Source organism: Equus caballus, chromosome 3, assembly GCF_041296265.1.
Source record: "Equus caballus isolate H_3958 breed thoroughbred chromosome 3, TB-T2T, whole genome shotgun sequence".
In the NCBI taxonomy this organism is placed as follows: Eukaryota; Metazoa; Chordata; class Mammalia; order Perissodactyla; family Equidae; genus Equus; species Equus caballus.
In genome coordinates, this window is record NC_091686.1 from 121,096,675 (window position 1) to 121,117,828 (window position 21,154).

Consider the following 21,154-nt stretch of genomic DNA (forward strand, 5'->3'; position numbering starts at 1 on the left):
GTGATGCAGCTTTTTTCTTTAAACAAAGAAGAGAACGAAGTCAGAGAATTTAGTGACCCATCCAAGGTCAGTGGCCGAGCTGGGATCCATCTCCTGCGTGTGACTGAGCTGGTGTGCCTGCCACCACGTGGCGCCGTCCTCTGAGCCTTTCCGTTCTTGTCATCAGTGAGCTCACAGGCTTTGTCAGCTCCTGCTGTATCCTCGCCGGGCACTGTGGTGGCTGAGAGGGGGCGTGTGGTCTCTGGGGCTGCGGGCCTGTGGCGGGTGGAGCCCAAGGCGGGGGACTGAGCACATTGGCCAAGGGGGTGGATGCCGGAATGGATGGCCTTGAGAAAGTACTGGATATCTTGGAACCTCAGTTTCCCAAACTGTAAAATAGGACTGGAGCCTGTTCTCACAGGGGTGGCGTGGGGGGTCCGTAAAACAGTGAGAGCTTCGTGTGGCTCCTGTGCGGAGGGTGTGTCTCTAACCGTCAGCTTCTGTGACGCCTGTTTGGGAAGCCGAGAGCTGGGTTTGTGGTCTGTGAGGCTGGCAGTTGTGCGTCGTTCCCAGCTGGGGCTGGGCCCAGTGGGTCTGACACTGAGTCTGGGGTGTCCCGGATGAGTGCATGATGGCTCAGGTCCTGAAGAGTGAGAGCCGCTCCAGCTCTTGCTGAGGGAGCCCGGGACCCGGGGAGGCCTGGGAGCCATGGGGACATGCGCGGGTCTGGCCTGTGGGCCGGGCCCTGTGAGCTCCGGCCCCGAGGGTCTGTGCCTGTTTCCTCTTTAGAGTTGCCAAGCCGAGGCTCTGGGGGTGACCCGCCAGCGCCACACGGCCGGGGCGGAAGACCCGAGATTCTGCTCTCCTGCTCCTCCTCCACATGGTCTCGAACCCAGAGCCCATGGGCTGAGATGCCCACTCCTTGCTCCACTGCCCCTCCTTTGGAAGGACCCCCGCTTTCAGGGCTGCAGAGTCATTTCAAAAACTAAAAAACAAAGGACCCACTGAGGGGTCTCGGGTGGGTGTTCTGGCAGCTCAGACATGGGTGTTGACCGCCCACCTCCGGCCCAGGCAGCCACATCCTGAGAGCCACTGGGCAGACTTCTAGTCAAGGCCTGACTGTGCACCAGGCACAGGCCTGGGGGCCGGCAGTGTGGCCGAGCAGAGGGAGTGGGGCCTGGGGTTACTGAGCGGCCAGTGGAAACCCTGATCAGAATACGAACTCCTGCTCGTGGGCGCCTGGTCTCTGCCCGGGCCTCACACGGGTTCTCTCACTGAACCCACACCACGTCCCCCAGAGGCAGGGGGCAGAGTTCTGCTGGCTGGGCAGGCAAAGGGCCTGTGAAGGGTCCCGGGGCTAGGAGGGCAGAGCTGGGATCTGGGGACCAAGTAGGGCCAGGGAAAGGGAGATGGCCGTCTCCATCTGGGGGATCGGGGAGGCCTTGTCCCTTCATGGACTCAGTGTCCACCATGGTCCGGGCCAGCTGGTGCTGGGAGCAGAGTGGTCACTGCCCTCAGGGGGGCCGACAGCAGTGATGGGGAGGTGCCTTTCCCTGTGATGCTCTCTCCCATCCTGTCCTTCTGTCCGTGGAAAGCTTCCTGGGTTCACCGTCTGAGGGGCCTCTCCCCTCAGCAGAGCCCCGCTTCCCATCCCTGTGTTCCAGTGTCTGAGCATCGCTATGATTTTCAAAAGACTTTCTCCAGGCTAGGGATGGGCAGGGCCGAGTGATCATCTTTCAAAAGTGTGTCCCGAAGCTTTTGTTTCAGGTGACCCAGCCTCCAGGGGGCGCTTCCTGTTCCGTTGGCAGGGCGCTTCCACCGTCTGTGGACAGGCTGTCGCACAGGGCCCCACGCTTGGCAGGGCCTTGTGGTCAGAGGAGCCCCGTGCTTAGGGGGGCCCGCATGTGGTCCATTGCTGCTGGTGCCATCTTGAATTTCTTAATTATTTTTTAACAAGGGGCCCCATATTTTCATTTTGCATTTGGCCTCAAAAATTACATGGCTGTCCCTGGCTGAATCCAGTGGGGGAACATGACCGCCTCCATCTCTTTTGTCTTCATTTAGTAAACAAGAGCTGAACGCCGAGTGGTGGTCTTTGGTGGGGACGCACGGAGGGGCTGTCACGAAGGCCACAATGTGTCCCGTTGCCCTCTGAGACAGCGGTCCAAGGCGAGGGGTCCAGGGCCCTGCCCGCTGGGCGTTCCTGAGCCCGGTGCCTGGAAGCAGGCCATTCAAGTCTTTTCTCCTTCTCCCTTTCCCAGGCTGCCCCCCTTCAGGATTTCCAAAGCCAGGGTAATGAAGTGTCCCCTATAAAGTTTCCTGTAAAATAATCTGCCTTGAAGAATGGCCCAGGTGGGTAATTGGCGCTGGCGTGGGCAGTCATCCTGATGGTCGTCAGGCCTCGGAGCCGTGAGCGGGGCGTGGAGCTAATTGAATGTCTTCAGCTGTAAATTGCAGTCGCCAAGGTGGAAAGAAGAGGCAGTTACCTTGAAGGTGGCGATGCCTGCCTCCTTGGGAGCTGGCCCAGGTCTTGGCCGGGGCCGTGTGCAAAAGGGGATAGTGAGGAAGGAACAGAATGACCTTTGCGAGCCCCCATGCATGCGACCCTCTTCCAGCCATGTGACTGTGCCCTTAGGACAAAGTGACACAGAGCTGAGAAAGCCGGGAGTCCGGGCAGGGATCAGCCGGCCAATACGCCGCCCAGGCTTGCCCTTGGGTCTGACTGCAACCCCCACACACATGCCCACCCGCCCTCAGGAACCCGGAGGGTGGGTCGACGGCGGGCTCTGGGGGGGCTCCCGCAGGCCTGGCAGCTCCTGCATGGCAGGATGTGTGACCCACGGACTTGGCAGCTGGAGGGTCTAGTTTTGGCTCCCGGCGTGTCCACTCTCTCAGCTGGGTGGCACTAGGTGAAGCAGGTGACACGTGTGGCCTCAGCCTCTATGCATATGGGGCAGATGTCGTGGTCCGGGTACCTGGCACCAGGTGGGTGTGACGTGGTGTGGCCTGCGCAGTGTTGCACCTGGCGAGTGCGGGCTGTCAGGGAGGGGGTCTCCTCTGGGCTGCTTGCCCACCCTGGAGAAAGACTTGGTCTGCAGAGTGGCAGGCGGCAGAATACTGGGAGTGAGCGCTCTGGCCCCAGCCGTGAAGGCCAGCGTGGCTCTTTCTCTTTGAGGGACCCTGGGTGCGTTCTCAACCTGCCTGCCTATTCCCCTCTCCCCGGAAAAGAGGGCCAATAATGATAGTAATAAGGCCAAAATCCTAGGGTTGTGAGAGGATTCAGTGAGTTAACACGCAGCACAGAGTCAGCATCCGGGACCGAGGCTGAGCGCCTCTTCACACAGCCCCTCGCTTTGCCAGCTGTGCCCCACGAGGGGCAGACAGGTCTCGTTAGGGGAGCCCAAGGTTTCCAGGTCCAGTGACTGGTCCCAGGCCTGTAGCTGGGAAGTGGCCCTTCCAGGATGCTCCCAGTGCCTTCTGTGACATCCAGGGTGCTCCCAGTGCCCTCTGTGACATCCAGGGTGCTCCCAGTGCCCTCTGTGACATCCAGGGTGCTCCCAGTGCCTTCTGTGACATCCAGGATGCTCCCAGTGCCTTCTGTGACATCCAGGGTGCTCCCAGTGCCTTCTGTGACATCCAGGATGCTCCCAGTGCCTTCTGTGACATCCAGGGTGCTCCCAGTGCCCTCTGTGACATCCAGGGTGCTCCCAGTGCCCTCTGTGACATCCAGGGTGCTCCCAGTGCCTTCTGTGACATCCAGGGTGCTCCCAGTGCCTTCTGTGACATCCAGGGTGCTCCCAGTGCCCTCTGTGACATCCAGGGTGCTCCCAGTGCCCTCTGTGACATCCAGGGTGCTCCCAGTGCCCTCTGTGACATCCAGGGTGCTCCCAGTGCCCTCTGTGATATCCAGGGTCCTCCCAGGGGCCCTCTGTGATGTCCAGGGTGCTCCCTGTGCCCTCTGTGACGTCCAGGGTTCTCCCAGGGCCCTCTGTGACGTCCAGAGTGCTCCTAGGGGCCCTCTGTGATGTCCAGGTGTGATGTGTCTTTCCCAGCCACTGGGGAGGACTTAGGGAGCCTCTGGGCAGCCGTCCACGGTGTTCATTTCCCTGGGCCTGCCAGTGAAGACTGCCATGGAGGGTTGGGCACAGTGTGGTTTGGAGGCGGGGTCCTGACGCCCCCTGCCCTGTCCAGCAGGTAAAGGCAGCTGCCCGTGTCCACAGTGGTTTGGGCTCAGTCAACGATCGGGCAAGTGCCATTGCTCCGGCCCGGCCCCAGCCCAGGGCCTGGGGTCTGAGTCTCAGTAAGCTCCCTCTGCTGAGCCCCGAGTCATCGGGCCCTCCGAGTAGACACTGAGCATCCTCCAGTGGACGTAGTACAAGGAGGGCCACGGGCCCCCAGGAGGCTGGGCCTCACTTCTCCCATGGAACCTTCTAGAAATGGAGGAAAACAAGGCGACCTGCCCAGCACCCCCTGCTGGTGGAAAGGGAGGTTAGACAGAGTCAGGGTCAGCGTGCTGTCTGATACAGCAGTAGCCGGTCTCTGGTCCCCTGGGGGCCAGAGCAGCTCTGGTGGAGGCACAGGCTGGCAGTGCCCCCTCCCTCGGGGAGGACCCCAGAGACAGGTGTCCCCAACTCTCCTTGCACGGGGAGAGGGAAGAGCAGTTTGAGTGGTGTCTGCCACCCAGTGGGCAGAGGGGGAAGTATGGGGAGGGGGCAGAAACGCGCCTTGCTCATGGAGCCCTTTCCAGACAGGGCAGGGGGGAAGAGCAGGCACTGTGCCAGACGGATCAGTGGGTTCAGGTGTAGAAGTGAGGCTGAAATGGCAAAGCTAACAAGACGTCCTTCCACCTGTGCCCGGCCCCCCACATCCTGCCTCCTGGTCCATCCTCACAAACAGGATTCAGGCTTTGGGATGCTTTGCGGGAGGAGCTCCGCTGAACTGGAGGTGGGCCCGGGATTCTGGGGGGGTCGAGGGGTTGCAAGCTTTCTGCTGTGCCTTCCAGCTCTGGGGGCTGCCCAGACCCCCCAACAGGCCGACACCGGGGGAGGTAGGTGGCACCGTGGCCCTCCTTCTTGGGACCCCTCCAGGCTGCTCTTGGGTCTTGGGGGCCTGGAGCCCCAGCCTGTCCTTCCTGTGGTTGGCAGGAGAGTGGGCTGTGCGCCGTGGCTTTCCTCCAGGGATCTGGATGGATTCGATGGGGCTGGGTGGGGATTTTGTCTGTGATACAAATGTCACTCAGACCATACTGGGACCTGATTTTCAGAGGAAAGCTTGGAAGCTGTAGAAGCGTGTTCCAGAGAGCAGAGACCGTGGCATTTATTTCTGCTTGGAATCTGTTTTGAAACCTCAAAACTTCATAATATGCGACACAGGAAGGTTGAGTGCTGTTCTCATAAGACCAATATAAAGTAAAAAACACAGATTAGACACGATTTCAGGATAGCGGAACTTTGTCATTCTGCCGTTATTGGAAGGGGCTGTGGGAGCTTTTTGCCAACAGCCCCATCAATTGACCACAGCTCCTGGTGACGGGTGGTGACTTGGGTTTCCTGACAGCCCCTCTAGTGCTCTGTCCAGGATTATTTGATGGAAATAGCTGACAACATGCTCCAGCAATGCTGCTGGCTAGCTGCATGACCTTAGGCAAGTCCCAAGACCTCTCCAAGCCTCAGTTTCCCCTCTGTGAGATGCAATGACTCTAAAAACCTCTGACCGTGGTGTCTCTTTTCTGCTTTAGACCTTTGAGTGATGGCTTTTTGCTCCTGGGGTGGAGCCTGAGCTCTCTGATAAAGCCTACAAGACCTTTGGCGACCAGGGTCCAGCTGCAGACCCAGCCTTCTCCGAGAGCCCGTGCTTCCATTTCTGGAGTGTCTCCATGTTCCCCATCCTCTCTTGTCTCCGCGTTTTCACTCTGGTTGGTCCCTCTGCCTGAAACACTTTCTTCCTCTCCTGCCATCTCTTCTCTGGCCAATTGCTTCTCTTTCTTCCCGGTCAGCCCAGCTAAAGGTTTATCCTTTCTGTTGGTTTTCTCAAAGAACCAACTTTTGGTTTCATTGATTTTCTCCATTGTTTTCCTGCCATCTATTTCATTTATTTCTTCTCTCATCTTTATTATTTCCTTCCTTCTATTTATTTTGAGTTTGATTTGGTCTTCTTTGTCTAAATTCTTGAGGTGGAGCATAGGTGATTAATTTTAGATTTTTCTTCCTTTTTAATACAAGCATTTAAAGCTATAAATTTCCCTGTTCATGCTGCTTTGGCTGTGTCCCATACATAATGATATGTTGTGTTTCATTTTCATTCAGTCCAACATCTTTTCTAATTTGCCTTGTGATTTCTCCTTTGTTCTGTGGGTTATTTGGAAATGTGTTGTTAATTTTTCAAATATTTGAGAGTTTCCCAAATTTCTTTCTGTTGTGATTTCTAATTTAGTTCCTTCGTGGTCAAAGAACATATTTTGTATGATTTCAACCCTTTTATACGTGTTGAGACTTATTTTACAGCCTAGCATGTGATCCGTCCTGGAGAATGTTCCATGTGCCCTGGAGGAGAGTGTTTCCTGCTGTTGGATGAAGGGTCCTATAAAGGTTAATGAGGTCAGGTTGGTTGATAATGCTGCTCAGGCATTCTATATCCTTGCTGATGTTCCATCTCGTTGTTCTAGCCGTTACTGAGAGTGGAGTATGGAAACTCTAACTGTAATTGTTGCACTTTTTCTCCTTTCACTTCTGTCAGTTTTGCTTTATGTATTTTGGGGCTGTGTTGCCAGGTGCTTATTCATTTTTACTTGTCATCTTCCTGAAGGATTGACCCTCCTTCTCTTCGTTCAGCCTTACTTCAATATCCCTTGTCCTGGGAGGTCTTCCCAGATCTCACATGGCACTGGGTTCCCTGCCGCTCGTTTCTATGACTGCTTGTATTTTTTCCATCATAACAGTCATCAAATTTTATTATAATTGCTTGAAACTTCCATTGATGGTGCGCTTCCCCTGGGCCATGCCTTGTGCCAAGGTGTCAAGGACGTGATGGTGAATAAGAATAAAAAGCACCTACTGTGTGCCAGCCATTCTGCTGGGCTTTCTGTAGACCTGTTTCAGCCTCACGATGATGTAATGAAGCAGGGGTTTCCACAGCCCTTTGTAGACGAGCAACTCAAGTTTCAGGGGGCTTTAGCAGTTTGCCCAGAGTCACACAGCACTTAAACACAGAGCTAAAAAACTCACCTGGATGGTTCCCAATCCCATGCTCATTTCCGCTCCTCCCTTCTCCCCTGAGAATTGAGGAACGCCACTCCCATACTGTGGTTTGTGTGGACACTTTCCTCCCAGATCAAAAGCACCATGTGTTTAATAAAATGGAGATGAAAAATTATGTAGTAACTATATTTTAAGGCAAATTAACCTTGATAAGATCCTTAATGTCACGTATGAGAGTATTTTCCCTTAGTAATGCATTAAAACTGTCAAACCCGATATGATCGCACAATTAATGAGATTACACATGATGTAAATTTCAATTCATTATTGCAGCGTCTGTGCTAATAGACTCGCGATTAACACCCGCAAACACGCCAGTTCAAAAGGACAGCTCTTTGTGAATCGCGTGAAATGAACAGCCAGAGACAACCGCAGTTTTGACTAAGCAAAGTGAGGGTGATTTCTGCCATCGTCTGGTGATTTACTAAGATCAGCTGTAAAGAGGGAGTCCACTGAGAGGGTGCTTCGCGTGGGGCCGAGGAACCTGAGGAGCTGACAGACACGAGCCATCGTGCGGACGCGTCCGCGGGTCACCCTTCTGGGGTTCCTGGGCAGATGGCGCACCCTGAACCTCACGTCCCTCCAGCGCCTCCTTCTTGCAACACCGCTGGCTTTCTCACAAGAATTATGAAATTGGAGCTCCTTCAGAGAAAGCGTGTTGTGTGGGGAAATTCTGTGAACGTCAGGAGTAACAAAAATAGCCCGTTTCTTGAGTTCTTACGCTGCGTCAGGCACCGTGATGAGAGGCTTGTCACGCATTCATTTATTTAACCCCCTCAGTAGCCTGCCTCCTGCCATCAAAGCCCGCTTTACAGATGGTGACGCTGAGGTCTCCAGATGCTAAGTAACTGGACCAAGACCAGGTGGCTAACTGGGATCGGATTCTAAGCCCATCGTTTTCGGGAGGCGAGCCGTCCTTGTGTGGAAGGCCTCACACTGTGGGAAACGCCTTTGGATATGATGCTAGCACGCTCCTTGGTTACAGGCAGATAGTATGGAGATGCGCCCCCACACCACGTATATGGCATTTATCAGCCGCTACAAAGGGGAACCCAACCTTGTGGAACACCTGTCTCACGCGCCAGCTACGGAGTTCAGTGCTTGAAAGACATTTGCACACTCAGTTCTTACCATAAGTGTTATGCACGCGAGGAAGCTGAGGCGGGGGGCGGCACGGCTGAGGGGATTGCCGGGATTGGAGAGAGTCCCGTCTCTTTGTGGGTGTCTCAGGATTTCTATTTTAAACGTCTTGACTGGGGACCTTTGCAAGCCCACTGCACGTCTCTTTGCCTGCCCCATGTGCATTTTGTAAACCCGTTTTCCTTTCCTTCGATGCCTTGGCAGCAGCGTCGCGCGTATCCTTCCCTCCCTGCCTCCGGGAGCATTTCCTGAGCCGCTGCTTCTCACAGGACCCTGAAGAGATGAGTTGTGGACGGAGGTGTGGGGCCACGCCACGGGGGAGGAGTGGATTCTCCTGGGGCCCAGGAGGGCTGGGGAGGGGCAGACAAGGCCTCGCGATGCAGGAGGAGGGCGTAACTGAGTGAGTCTGGCCCCCAGGAAGCTGGTCCCTGGGTGGACAGCAGCGGCGGCCGAGTCAAGGTGTGGGGCCTCCCAGAGACTGCAGCTGGCTCCGCGGGGCTGAGCTGACACAGGCTTTATTTCCATTGACCCAGGCGGGCAGGGCGGGGTGGTAGAAGGAGCATTAAGGTGGGATTCAGAAGGCAAGCTCCTTTGCCTGCGCCCACCCTGAGTCTCTCCCAAATGAGGGCTTGGACGGGGAGTAGACCTCGGGCCAGATGGACAGGGGGCTCGCTCCTCGGGCAGCTTTGGGAACACATCCGCGCCCCGGCCTGGCCTTTCAGTAACATTCCTGGGTGGACCCAGCAGACTGTCAGTGGGAACCCGAAGGCCAGACACCCAGGAGGCAGGCGGGGATAGGGCCTGTGCCCACAGGGCCTGGTCCACTGGGAGGCTGGGCTACAGAGACAGTCACCAAGGCCACGCGGCCCCCTTTCCTCCTGCCTTACTGGTATAATACCATCGGCCACAGTTGCGTTTTTAATTGGCTCTGAATAATTCACTGCTATTAATTGCTACTGTGATCGCTCATCTGCCTGTTGGAGTCTGGCCCACTTTGAAGTGTACCCAGGGGTTGGCTCCCTCACCTGCTCTTCCCAGCTTCTGTTTCTCGCTCTCCGCTGAGCACTAGGGGCACAAAGAGTGGGGCTGGAGGGCTGGGCCCGCCCAGGACTGCCTGTGGTCCGAATGGGGGTGTCCTAGGCTGGTGTTTACAAATTGGGGTGCCCGTATTGTTTTGCTGTGCTTGCTGTAACATGTTGCCCTGCCCCTTGGACCAGGCTGCCAGCAAGGGTGGGTGGGCCCAACCACGCTGACCCCTGCCCCCGTGGCTGGCCCCCGCTGCCCCCACCCGCCCTCAGCCTCTCGCAGCCCCTTGCCCTTTGGCTGGGGGAGAAGCCCCCTGCTGCTCAGTCACCAACACCCACAGTGTAACTGTCCGCACAGGATGACATATTTACTGTTTCCTGACGGATCTTCATAAAACAGCGTGACAGCCGCCTGCTGAGTGTCACCTGGTGATCAGCCGGTGTTCTGGGTTATCGTCTTGTTAATCACGTCGACTGTGGACTGCTTCCTCCCCCCACGAGATGGCACTGCCCTCTCTCTGCTTTCCTTCCATCTCTGTCTGTCTGTCTTCCATCATGTTCTCCAGCCCTGCTTCCCTTTGTCACTTCCTCTCCATCGCTCTCTCTTTCTTCTCTTTCTTTCTTCTCTCTTCTTTCCTACTCACTTTGGCTTATCTGTCTCTTCTCTTATCTCTGTCTGTCTGTCTGTCTGTCTTGTTAAAAGGGTTCTGGACAACCGTTCTCTGGGCTGGACCCTTGCTGAGTGAGCTTCTGTGGGGCCACAGAGGAGGGGCCAGCTCATCTCCTCTGAAAGGTCACAGAGGCCCCTGTCCATCCTTCCGTCCATCTTCTCACCTACCCTCTCTCCCACCCATCATGCACCATCCCCCCACCCACCCGCACTTCCTGAGCCTGCTGTGCTCTGGGTGCTGGGGACACAGCGGTGGATGAGTCAGATGGAGTCAGTTACTTCCTTTGCGTGGTCCCTGAAGCCCCCGTGTCCATGTTTCACAATCCTGGGCGCTGTCAATTGTGAGGTGTTCTGTGCAGCTCTGTCTCCCTCACCGCGTTGTGAGCACTCGCAGAGCCTGGGCCGGATCCTGTGTGTGTCCTCGCCCCCAGCACCAAGCGCAGAGGCACCTGGCGTGTCACAGGCTTTGATAAATTCTAGCTCGAGTGAATGAGCGAGGCAAGGATCTGGTCCCGCTGCTCGGTTTCACAAGTGAGGATGTGAGCTCAGCGTGTGGTGGGCCTCAGCCAGGGCCTCACAGCAGGTTTGGGATGGGCCCAGGACTCGCCCCCTGAATCCCATTCTGGTGCTTTCCTCGCATCTTGCTCTCTCTTTCATTGTGCACTGGGGGTGGGTGTGTACTGTGTGTTGTGGGGGCGCTTTGCTTGGGCTTGGTTTCTGGAGAGAAAGCCGGTGGGCGGAGCTCCTGGGAGGAGCCTGCGGTGGGACTCTGGGGGGTGGGCAGGGAGGCAGCCCCGGGCTCCTGGGCTCTGCCCTGGTGCCCAGCTCAGCCGTGCATGTGGTTTGGTGAGGCTGGGACAGGTGAGCTCACATGGTGGCACGGCCCCACAGGCCACCTTGAAGACTCCCGGCTGCCCCAGTTGGAGTCGGGAAGGGAAGTCTCAGGGATCTGTTGACACGAGAGAAGGCCAACATCCTCGCAGGCCAGGGGCTCCGCGTGTTTCAAAGACAGAGCTTTGGTGAAGGCGGGGCCTTTGTCTTGGGGGTGTGGGGGGCTCACAGGCTGATCACCTGTAGGTGCTGAACCTGGGGCCATGGCTCCTCGCAGGCTTCCAGCTCCCAGGACAGGGCAGGGAAGCCATCGCTATGCCATCCTGTTCCAGACTGGGGAACGGCGGGCTCTCCTGCTCCAGCAGTTTGTCTGAATCCATCCTGCCCTGATTCTAGACTTCCTTACCCAGCACATGACAGAGGGACTGTTCCTGGAGTCTGGAGTGGGGCGGAGCGGGTGGGATGATCGTGAGAGGCGGGAGCAAGGGACCCAGAGGGTGCCACAGCAGCTGGGTGGGCATTTGGGTCATCTGAGCAGGGAAGTTCCCACAGGTGTATTGGTGCAGAACGAGAAGGGGCTGAGCGACCACCGGCTAGGACAGTGAGGTGGGGAGTCTCAGAGCAGGTACCCACTGCACGGGGGCTGGAACAAGGAGGGCCACAGGGCTTTTCACGGGGCCCAGAGGGGATCCCACAGGCAGCCTGGGCCCCAGGTGGGACCTCCAAGTCAGCCATTAGGAGGGCGTGGTGTCCCCGCTGGGCCGACAGGCAGCTTGGGGTTGGGGGCTCAGCCTGGTGTGCAGATCCCTGTGCTCCGGGTCTGGAGGGGTCTGGGAGTGGGGCATGCAGTGGGGTCTGCCCCGACCATCCGCTGCCCAGCACGAGACCCTGCTCAGTAGTTGTTGAGGACTGAGGAGCAGAAGGTGGGCAGTGAGGGCGCAGCCCAGCTCCGTGCCGGGCCTCCCTGCCCTGGGCTGCCCCTGCCCTGAGAGTCTGCTCTTTACCGCGATCATACTGGTGAAACCAGGCCTGGGTGGCTTTGGGAGGGCAGGCTGCTGCGCTGTGTCCCCCGGGGGCCATGATTGTCGGGGACCCGTGGAGCTGGCAGGGGGTGGGGTCAGGCTGGGGCTTGGTGTTTCCTCTGCTTTGGGCAGTTTAAGTTATTTTAACCGCTATTTTAACAGAACTTTCGGCAATGAATTTTTTATGAGCAGGGAGGCCTGGCGGCTGCGAGGTCTCCTTGGGAAGGCCTCGTGATTGCACCAGATCAATATTTAAAACCCGGCCAAGCCCCTCACCGCGGCCTGGGAAACCACATCACGCTCGCTGCTGGCGGCCCATTCACGTGCGCCCCCCGGCCCTCCCTCTGTCCACTTCTGGAATCTCCAGCTCCAAGTGGCCATGTCTCCACTTTGCAGGTGGAAACACGGTTCTAGGCACAGCTTTGTGGGGAGTTACTAGTGCGAGCAGAGGCCCGTGTTCTGTTTTACTCTCTGCACGGCTGCCCCCCGCCCCCCAGTGGCCTTGCAGGGACCTTCAGTGGAGCCCCGATCCCCACCCAGCCTGCCCGGATCCAGAGACCCCAGGCACCAGAGGGCAAAGCCTGCCTCCTGCCCCAGGCCTGGCTGCAGAGGGGAGAGCCCATCAGCTTGGGGCAGGAGGAGGCGGCCAGAGGACATGCCCCTCTTGATGGAGGGCAAACCTTGACCGTCCCACCCGTGGCAAGCAGGACCTGATTTCCATCCGGGGAACCTCCACAGAGGCATCCGCATCCAGGGCATTTTTACAAACCACAGCAGGGAGGAAACTGCACTGATTAAATAAGAATGCGTGCCTAACCTGGGTTGAAAAGCGAGTGAGAGGGAGCGAGCGAGGTTGTGAGACCCAGGGGGCTGGGTCCCCACATGTGTGGAACCCCAGGGTCAGAGTGGAAAATCCGACCAAGAAAACAGGCGAGTGCCAGGCTGGACCTCACTAACCGGCCAAGCTACTGCCTTACTCTTCTTACGTCTCGGGGAGGTTGATCAAGGACGCTGTGGTGTGTCTCATAGATCCTGCAATGCAATGTGGCTTTGTGTTTTGTTTATCCCAATCTCATCTTTTGTTTCCAAACAATATCACGTGATAGAAAAGCACCCACACACAGAAAAAAACCCCACGTTTTACTGACAATGCTCAATCTGGTCTATTTATCCATCCAGCTAATGAAGTTTTCACTCGTTTGCATAATTCCAGAATTGTGGAAGGAACCCTGGGCTCATCGGGAGGACCCCGAGCCGGGGCCCCAGCTCTTCGCTCTCCCCTCTCCTCCTCCTCAGCCTGACTTTCCAGTTAACGCCTTCGTGCCCCTCTGGGTTTGTGGGGTCCCCAGTCCTTCCCCAACCTCAGGACCTTCCTTCTGACTTAGGACGATCTTAGAACATCTTTGGACAAATAGCTCTGACACACAGTCTGTACCTATCAGGGGAGGCTTACAGCTGTGACAAAAAGCTCCCCAAAGTTAACACTAGAAATGTTTATTCTTTTTTGTTCATGCATGAACCAGACTGGGTGGTCCTGGTGGGGTGGATCTCCTACAGGCGGTGACGTGGGGACCCAGGCGCCTGCACCTGGCGGCTCGGCCGTCTCCTCCGGCCTCGGAGCCCTTCTTTTCCCTGCTGTATGGGAGCAGGGCCCACAGGGCTGTGGAGCTTTGTCATAGGGAGTGGACGAGCCCAAGGAGGGCCGCTGTGAAACCCACGGGCTGGCCCCCAGAGCTCAGGGAGCCTCAGGCTAAATGTGGAAAATATGAACGCCAAGGTGGGTGAAAAGCTCCTTCCTGGCCTGTCTGCCCCGGGGGCTCGACTTGACCTCAGAGGCACTGGAAATGCCGCCTTAGGAGGTGGCCTTTAGTGAACACTGGGCATTTCTCAGTTCCCTGTCAGCTGTTCTTGTGTGCGTGAGACCAAGAAATCAAGGGACTGCCAGGCTTCCCGGCTGACATGCCAGACATTTCACATGCATCACCTCATCTGATCTTTCCAACCGACTGGGAAGAAGCAATTCTGAGCCCATTTGTAGAGAGGAGGGAACTGGGGCGAGGGCTGGAGCTGGCCTGGACCCCGCCCCGACCCCCGTCTGCCCCGGGTCTGGCGGGAGCCCTTGCTGGCCCAGAGGCTGCCGCTGAGCTCCCTCCGTGCGTGATCCTGGGCCTTCCTTTGTCCCCTCCAGCTGGGGGGTTGTCTCCAGCTGTTTCTCTACTGCCTGCCCCTGGGACTTGGGAAGGTGCCAGCTCAAATCTGCTTTCAAGGCTCACCTTTGCTCTTTTATTTGAAAAATCTAATTAAAAAATAGGAAACATGACCATATTGATGTGACTTCTGGTTCCTAATGCTAGACGGGAAAATTTCCATTGTGCAGTTGTCCCCCCTTATCTGGAAGGGTAGGTTCCAAGACCCCTGGTGATACTGAAACCACGGAGAGTACGGGCCCCTATCTGTATAGACGATGTTTTTTCCTATGTGTACAAACCTGTGATAAAGTTTAATTTATAAATTAGGCACAATAAGAGATTAACAGCAATAACTAGTAATAAAATAGAGCAATTATAACAACGTTTGGTAGTCAAAGTTGCGTGAACGTGGTCTCTCTCTCTCAAAATATCGTACTGCACGTCCTCACGTCCTCTGGTGCTGTGAGATGAGAGAATGTGCGCGTGACGAGATGAAGTGAGGGGAATGACGCAGGCATCGTGACGTAACGTAATTCAGCCCTTGATTGACCATGGTGACTGACACCGCAATCAGGGGGACAACTGTATGTGAAGGGAGAGAGTGGGGGACCAACCCGTGTCCTGGAAGCTTGTCTGACTTCAGCTGATGGTGACGTTTGCTGAGAGGTCCCTGAGTCGGTCGTTGAGAGTCTGGCTGCCGCCAACCCCGGGGAGGAGGGACAGTTGGTAATGAACTGAACACAAGGAGGAGCTTCAGGTTTAATAACCGCTGACTCGACAGTGCTGAGTGAGTGATAACTTTGTCCTTTCAAGGTGACTTAACCTTTCCGAGACGTGGGTTCTTAGGGAGATGACAAGAGAGAAGACACGCTCGGCTGGGGGAAAGCGGAGAGAAATAAACATCCTTTTTTGGTTTGGAACCAGAGGCTCACTGTTCGGTCCCTTAGCTCCAGGCCTGGCCGGGGGGAGGCGGGGGACTCCTGTTGCAGTCGTGGGCAGCCCCTTGGCCTGCTCCCTGGGCCTGCTCTGCTCCTGGGGGTGGGCACGGGCCTTCCGCGGACTGTGCTGTCTGCATGCATCGAGTTCAGACAGAATCTAACAGGAATGTGGCTCCTCTGCTTAGGGACCATTGAGAGGGGGGTCCTGGGGATTCTGCTTGCCCTGCACAAACTTCCTACGGAGAACACTTGTGTACCCCCGTTCCCAAGGAGGAGAGCAGGCAGGACAGGTTCCCGAGCAGCTCATAGGGAACACACCAGCTCTCACGGGTGCGGGATCTGTGCTTGGGAAGGTCCCAGAGACGAAGTTTTCTCAACATCAGTGCGATTTCAGATCCGCTGGGAGTGCACGGTAGTAGCGTGGGGAGGAGGCCGATTGGTGAGACCTGGTTAAGGTGAGGGGTCACCAGTTGACATTTACAGAGCGCCTGCTGCCTGCCAGGCACTTGGTTTCCGTTCTTGCTAATCCTTACAAGAGCCTCTGGGTTGATATTAGTATTACCGTTAACCCCATTTTACAGAAGAAGGCGTTGAGGCTCAGAGGGGTTAACTGTCCCAAGGTCACAATCCTGAGGGGCTGGCGTCATTTGTGGTTATAATTACTCCCATTGCACAGAAGAGTAGATTGAAGCACAGAGAGTAACGGGTTTGCCAGTTCCACCCCTCATAAGCTCCTGGGGCTGTGCCCCTTACTCTTTATGAGGTTGATTCTCGATTTAATTTTAAACTATTTACTTTCCAGCCTTTAACCATATGCATTGACTCACGCCCCCCAAGAGGCCCCTGTGTTTGTTAAGTTATAGATGTAGATCTCAGCGTGAGCGTGCAGCGGTGAGCGTGAAGACAGTGAAATTAATTTCTCTAAAGGAATTTCTGTAATGTATCAAGGTTTACTTCATGGCCCAGTATATGGCCGATTTTTGTGAATATCCCATGGGCAATAGAAAAGACGGTTTAATTTGCCTTATGTTGTAAGATAACACTATGTTTTAAGTAATATCGTTTAGGTCTTTAGGTAGTTTTCCTTTTCTTCATCTGTCAAGAACTGAGACCAGGAAGTTAAAAGTCCCACTGCTAAGGCATGTCTGTGTCTCCTTGCTTCATCTCTTGTGGTTTCTGCTTCCTGCCTCTTGATGCTGTGTTATTTGGTGACAAAATATTCATAACTCTTGTTCCTTCCTTGTGAATCACACACGTTAGCATCTTGCAATGCACTTAGCGTGCCGACCACGTGCCAGGCCCTGGGCTTCATGCTTATTTTCTGCATATAGAAGCAGTAGGGGTCCATGGCAGAACACTTGGAAAATGCATAAACATGCACAAAATAAAGTAAAATGGACACATCTGTGTCTTGGCACCGTTGTCACAATCCTACAAGGCAGGTGACATCAGGTGCAGGCGCCTCCTTTCATTATAAGGAGGAGGAGGCATCTGAGACCCAGAGAGGGGAAGTGGCTTTTCAGAGCTCAGGAGCCTAGAAGTGGCAGTGCTGTCGTGGCCCCGGAGCTTGAGAGGGTCTTTCTCTCAGGACTGTGCAGGTTTAAGCATCAGAGGTCCAGGACTGGGGTGCCCCCATCCGAACGAGGCCCTGACTGGGGAGGGACCTGGCTGTGTTCTCTGACAGTCTCTCTGTCCTCCGTGTAGAGGGTGACTTCACTGTCACGCCAGGACTCCACACGGCAGGTCAGTGCAGGACGGGGGCCGCAAAGCCGTGGCCCGAAGACCCCGTCCAGACCGCAGCGCTGCTGTCTGCCACCCTGTGTGCTTCAAACATTTGAGAATGAGATACTTTATCAGTCTGCCGGGGCTGCTATGACAAAGTGCCACAGACTGGCAGCTTAGACAGCGGGTGATTCATCCTCTCACCGTTCTGGAGGTGGGAGGTCTGAGATCAAGGTGTGGCAGGGCTGGTGTCCTCTGAGGGCCATGAGGGCGGGAGCCGTTCCAGCCTCTCCTCACCGTCTTCTCTCCGTGTCTCTGCGCATTGTCGTCCCTCTGTGCGTGTCTCTTTCTTGTCGCACGGCTGTCTCTTTTTTATAGACACGTCAGATTGGATCAGGGCCCGCCCTCTGCCAGGATGACCTCTTCGCTAATCACACCCGCGACAGCTTGCGTCCAAATAAGGTCACATTCTGAGGGGCTGCGCACTGGTGAAATTCAAACATACGAATTTTCAACCCATAATAGTTACCAATCTTTAAAAAGTGGGAGCTGTTGCTTCAGAATCCAAACTTTAGGTTTCTCTTGAAAAACTGGAAGCCGCTCTGGGCTTCATCTCAGAGCCGTCACTGGTCCCAAGACTCGGCCACCTTGCCCGTGGTGTCTTCCTGCCCCTCCATGCATCACTCTTTGGGACCTTTGGGGACAGGTTGAAGGCACAGGCTCTGGGGTCCACCAGATCTGGATTTGAGTCCCAGCTGACCCATGTCACAGCTGGGCAACCTTGAACACGTCCCAGAACTCCCAGAGGCTGCTTGCTGCGTCAGTCACGTTCACAGAATCTCCGCTCACGAAGTTGTGATGGGGACACAGGAGCTCCTGCTGGGGGAGCGTGGAACTTGACAGAGCACCGCACGCACTCAGTGGCACCGTTATCATTGATAATCATAGTATGTCCCGTCCCAGGGTGCGGAGGGAGAATCAGAGCATCGAGCTCAGACTCAAGACACTCCGCTGAAGAGTCCCCTTTGGCAAACGCACAGGTTGACACTCCTGTCCCGAGATATTTACCCGCCAACCGCCCGCGCTCGCCAGCGCCAAGTTCACAAGGCCGGGTGGTTTATTTTTAGGACGAGCCGCTCAGGAAGTGTGCTCAGGGAAGCTGGTGTTTGTTTAATTGGCTTTGTGTGAGTGGGGCCGTGGCAGGATCTAAAAATACCCAGGCTGAGTTCCCCGTCTGCGCTCCGCATCGAGAGGACCCATCGAGTCTCTGAGGGCCCGCGCCGGATTCCAACAGCGGGCAGCAAATGCGTTCCTAGGCTGCCCTTTGCCGCCGCTGCTGGAGCGGCGTTCAGGGAGAATGAACTTATTTTCCCACTGAATGTGCTCCATTCGATGGCTGTAGGCGTTAATGTGGCTGGGACTAAAATCAGGTCAACAGGATTGAGAATAAATAGCGCTTTAACCTGAAGAATACAAATGGGCTACTAAGGGGCCAGCCTTGGCCGAGAGGCAGCTCTTCTGAGGTCAAGATGGTGTCCCCAAGAGACTCCTACCGCAGGAGGTGACACAGGAACAAGCGAAGAGACCAACCTGGGGGCAGGGAGGGTTTGCTATCGTCCCATCACTGGGAAAGGAGCCAGCAATAATACAAATTGCAAGAGTGGTAGTCACAGTACCGTCGTTTCAAGAGCTTAGCCTGTAACAACCAGTGTATTAAAACTATTACAGGCATTATTTTAATTAATCCTCACAGTATTTTATTATTGTAACTAGTGCCCCATGAGGCAGATAATCATCTTTTTAATATTCCTGCCATCGATCGGATATTAAACACCATCGATCTGCCTACTCTTTGCCCGACACAATACGGGGCATTATTTTTCCTGCATTAGCTTACGCAATTCTCATATTATTATATTGTTGCCTTGGTAACGTTACTTCCATTTTACAGCTGAGGGAACTGAGGATCAGAGAGGTGAGATGACGTGGCCCAAATTCCCAGCAGGACGTGGCAGGGACAGGATTCCGGCCCTGCCTGACATGAGCCCCCATGCGTCTCCTGGGGGGTCCTGTGCGGCACCCCTTCCCCTGCAAGCTCTGCTCCAGCCCGGGGCGGCTCTCACTCCGAGTCCCAGCCCCGGCCTCCTGAAGCCCTGCAGACTATGCAGGACTGTGACTGTGGTTGCCCCGCCCTGGCTCCTTTGATCCTTCAGGGCATCCTCCTGGAGACCCGGGGAGGGCAAGCACAGCGCCGAAGGGCCCTGGGCATGGTCTGACCGGGCCAAGAGGAGCAGGACCGTTCCCTCCCTCGGCCCGGCATCATCCCTCTGGAGCCACAGGGAGTCCGTTGGACTGTCTGATGCCTGACATTCTCTCACGCCCACAGCAAGGCCATGCAACCCTGCCCTGGCCCACGGCCAGCACTGGGACCTGGTTGACATTATCCTCATGGGTCAGCTGTGGCTCCAGCTTGCCTGGATGATGGGGCTCGAGAGGGGCATGTGGCACATTTGCTGCTGTCTTCCTCTGGTGTGATGGGCATGGGCCCTCTGTGTCCTCCGAGGGCCTGACAGACGGCCTGAAGGCTCATGGGCAGTGTGGTGGGGTCTTTCTTATGGAAGAGCTGCCCACATCCTGGAGGGCCCGTGTCACCAGCTGGTGCAGGCCACAGTGGAGGAGCAATGCAGCAGTGTCCCTTTTGTTTATGATGTGACCTGCAGCCCCGTGGGAAGGGATCCTGCCACTTGGCGATTGGGTGGTAGGTGTCAGACCACAGGATATGGAAACTTACCACGTCTGATGTGTCGAGCGAGACTTTAGCCAAAGGCTCTCCAAGGCTCCATATCGCAAGGATGCGGTCAGGCCCCCATAGGTGTCTGTAGACAGTGGGTGTCAGGAGTGGGAACACACTCTCCCCTCTGAAACTGAACAGTGAGGCTGCGTTTCATGAATTGTTTGTGGGTTATAAAAACAGCAAAAAGAAGAAAGACAGTAAAAGTCTTTGAGGGTCTACAATATGCCAGACTCTGTTCCAGAGATATTGTCATCTCCATTTTAGGATGAGGAATTTGAGGCTCAGAGAAGTTAAGGGGTTCACCCAAGGTCACCCAGCCAACAAGCGATAAGTGGATGAACAGGCCAGTGAATGAGGTTCCAAAGCTGGGATCTGAACTCAGGTGTGCTGAGCCACATATGCTGTGTTCATTCTGGGATTTGCCTCTGATTGCCAAGCGGTAGATACAGGGATGGCACAGTCCCCGTGGACAGGAATCCACAATAATACTGCGCCCGTTTCGTTAATCTCCTGGTGTCTTTTGGCTTCTTCACTCTAAGGCGGCACTTGGTGTAACGGATTTTTCTGGGACTCCCGTGTTGCGCGAGGTGCAGTGTGATGAACACAGGTGGCAGAGCTGAGGGGAGAGAGCTGTGCCCGAGCGGTCCTGGCACAGGCCATGCACAGGGCCTGTGGGTGTGGTTCCGAGGACTCTGGCATCTCTGACTCGTGTGTCTGACAGCCGCTCAGCCCCTGGTCCCCTGACTCACTCTTGGGGTCAGGATATGTTCTCGATGAATCCATGTTGGCGTCTACTGGTGTTGCTCTCAGAAGCTGTTTTAAATTGGTTCCATTATTTTGCTGGAATTGATGCTAAACTTGCTAGACTATTCTTTCTGGATTCAGATGTTTCCTCTCTTTAAAAAAAAAAATGGGGACATTTACCTCTCTCAGGCCCCTGGGAGCACTGGGAGCATGTGACGCAGCCAGAGTCAGCCAGATGCGTGGGAGTCCCACATGAGCCTCCAGTCGTCTGGTTTTGGACTGAGATCCCCGAGGCTCAGTTTCCCTGTCTGTGGAGTGGGTACGACAGCAACTCCCTCAGGGGGTGGTTGCTGGGAGCTCAGTGAGTAACTCTGGGGAAGCGAGGGCTCGTATGCACGGGTTCTCCCCCACCGTGCCCCTCTTCCCACGTGGTTCATCATGGCTCTGCATGCTGCCCTAGCCTGTCGGGGTGAGTCCTGTGTCCCTGGAGGCTGATGGTCCTCGACAGTCATTGCTTACCCGTCCTGCTGGGAGACCTTGGTCCCAGGCGGATGGAAGTTGGGGACATCCGGGAGTCATGCTTGCTCCCTAGACTCCTCCTGGTCCGTCCTTCATGCCTCTTCTTGCTCTCGGGGCTGTTAAATGTCCTCTGGTTTGGAGATGAGCGCAGATCTTGGCCCCCCCTCCCCGTTCTGTTTGCCTGTCTCTTCCCCTGGTCCCAGCCTGGGGCTCCGTGCCCATCTCTTCTCCCCTTTGCAGCTCAGAGCTTGCCGGATGGCTTCCTCGCAGCCACATGGGCTTTAGGAAACCTCTTCCGTTTCATTCCCCCTAGCGTTTGTATCAG

The 21,154-nt window shown here is 55.7% G+C and overlaps 1 protein-coding gene and 1 long non-coding RNA gene across 3 annotated transcripts in view; both read left to right on the forward strand.

Moving 5' to 3' along the window:
- The window catches only part of SORCS2 (sortilin related VPS10 domain containing receptor 2), a 485,475-nt gene that overhangs the window by 138,943 nt on the left and 325,378 nt on the right, over window positions 1-21,154 (forward strand). The window lies entirely within an intron of this gene.
- On the forward strand, window positions 3,912-8,518 carry LOC138923532 (uncharacterized). Its single transcript, XR_011437254.1, has 2 exons — window positions 3,912-4,173; window positions 7,509-8,518. It is a non-coding gene; the product is annotated as an uncharacterized lncRNA (long non-coding RNA).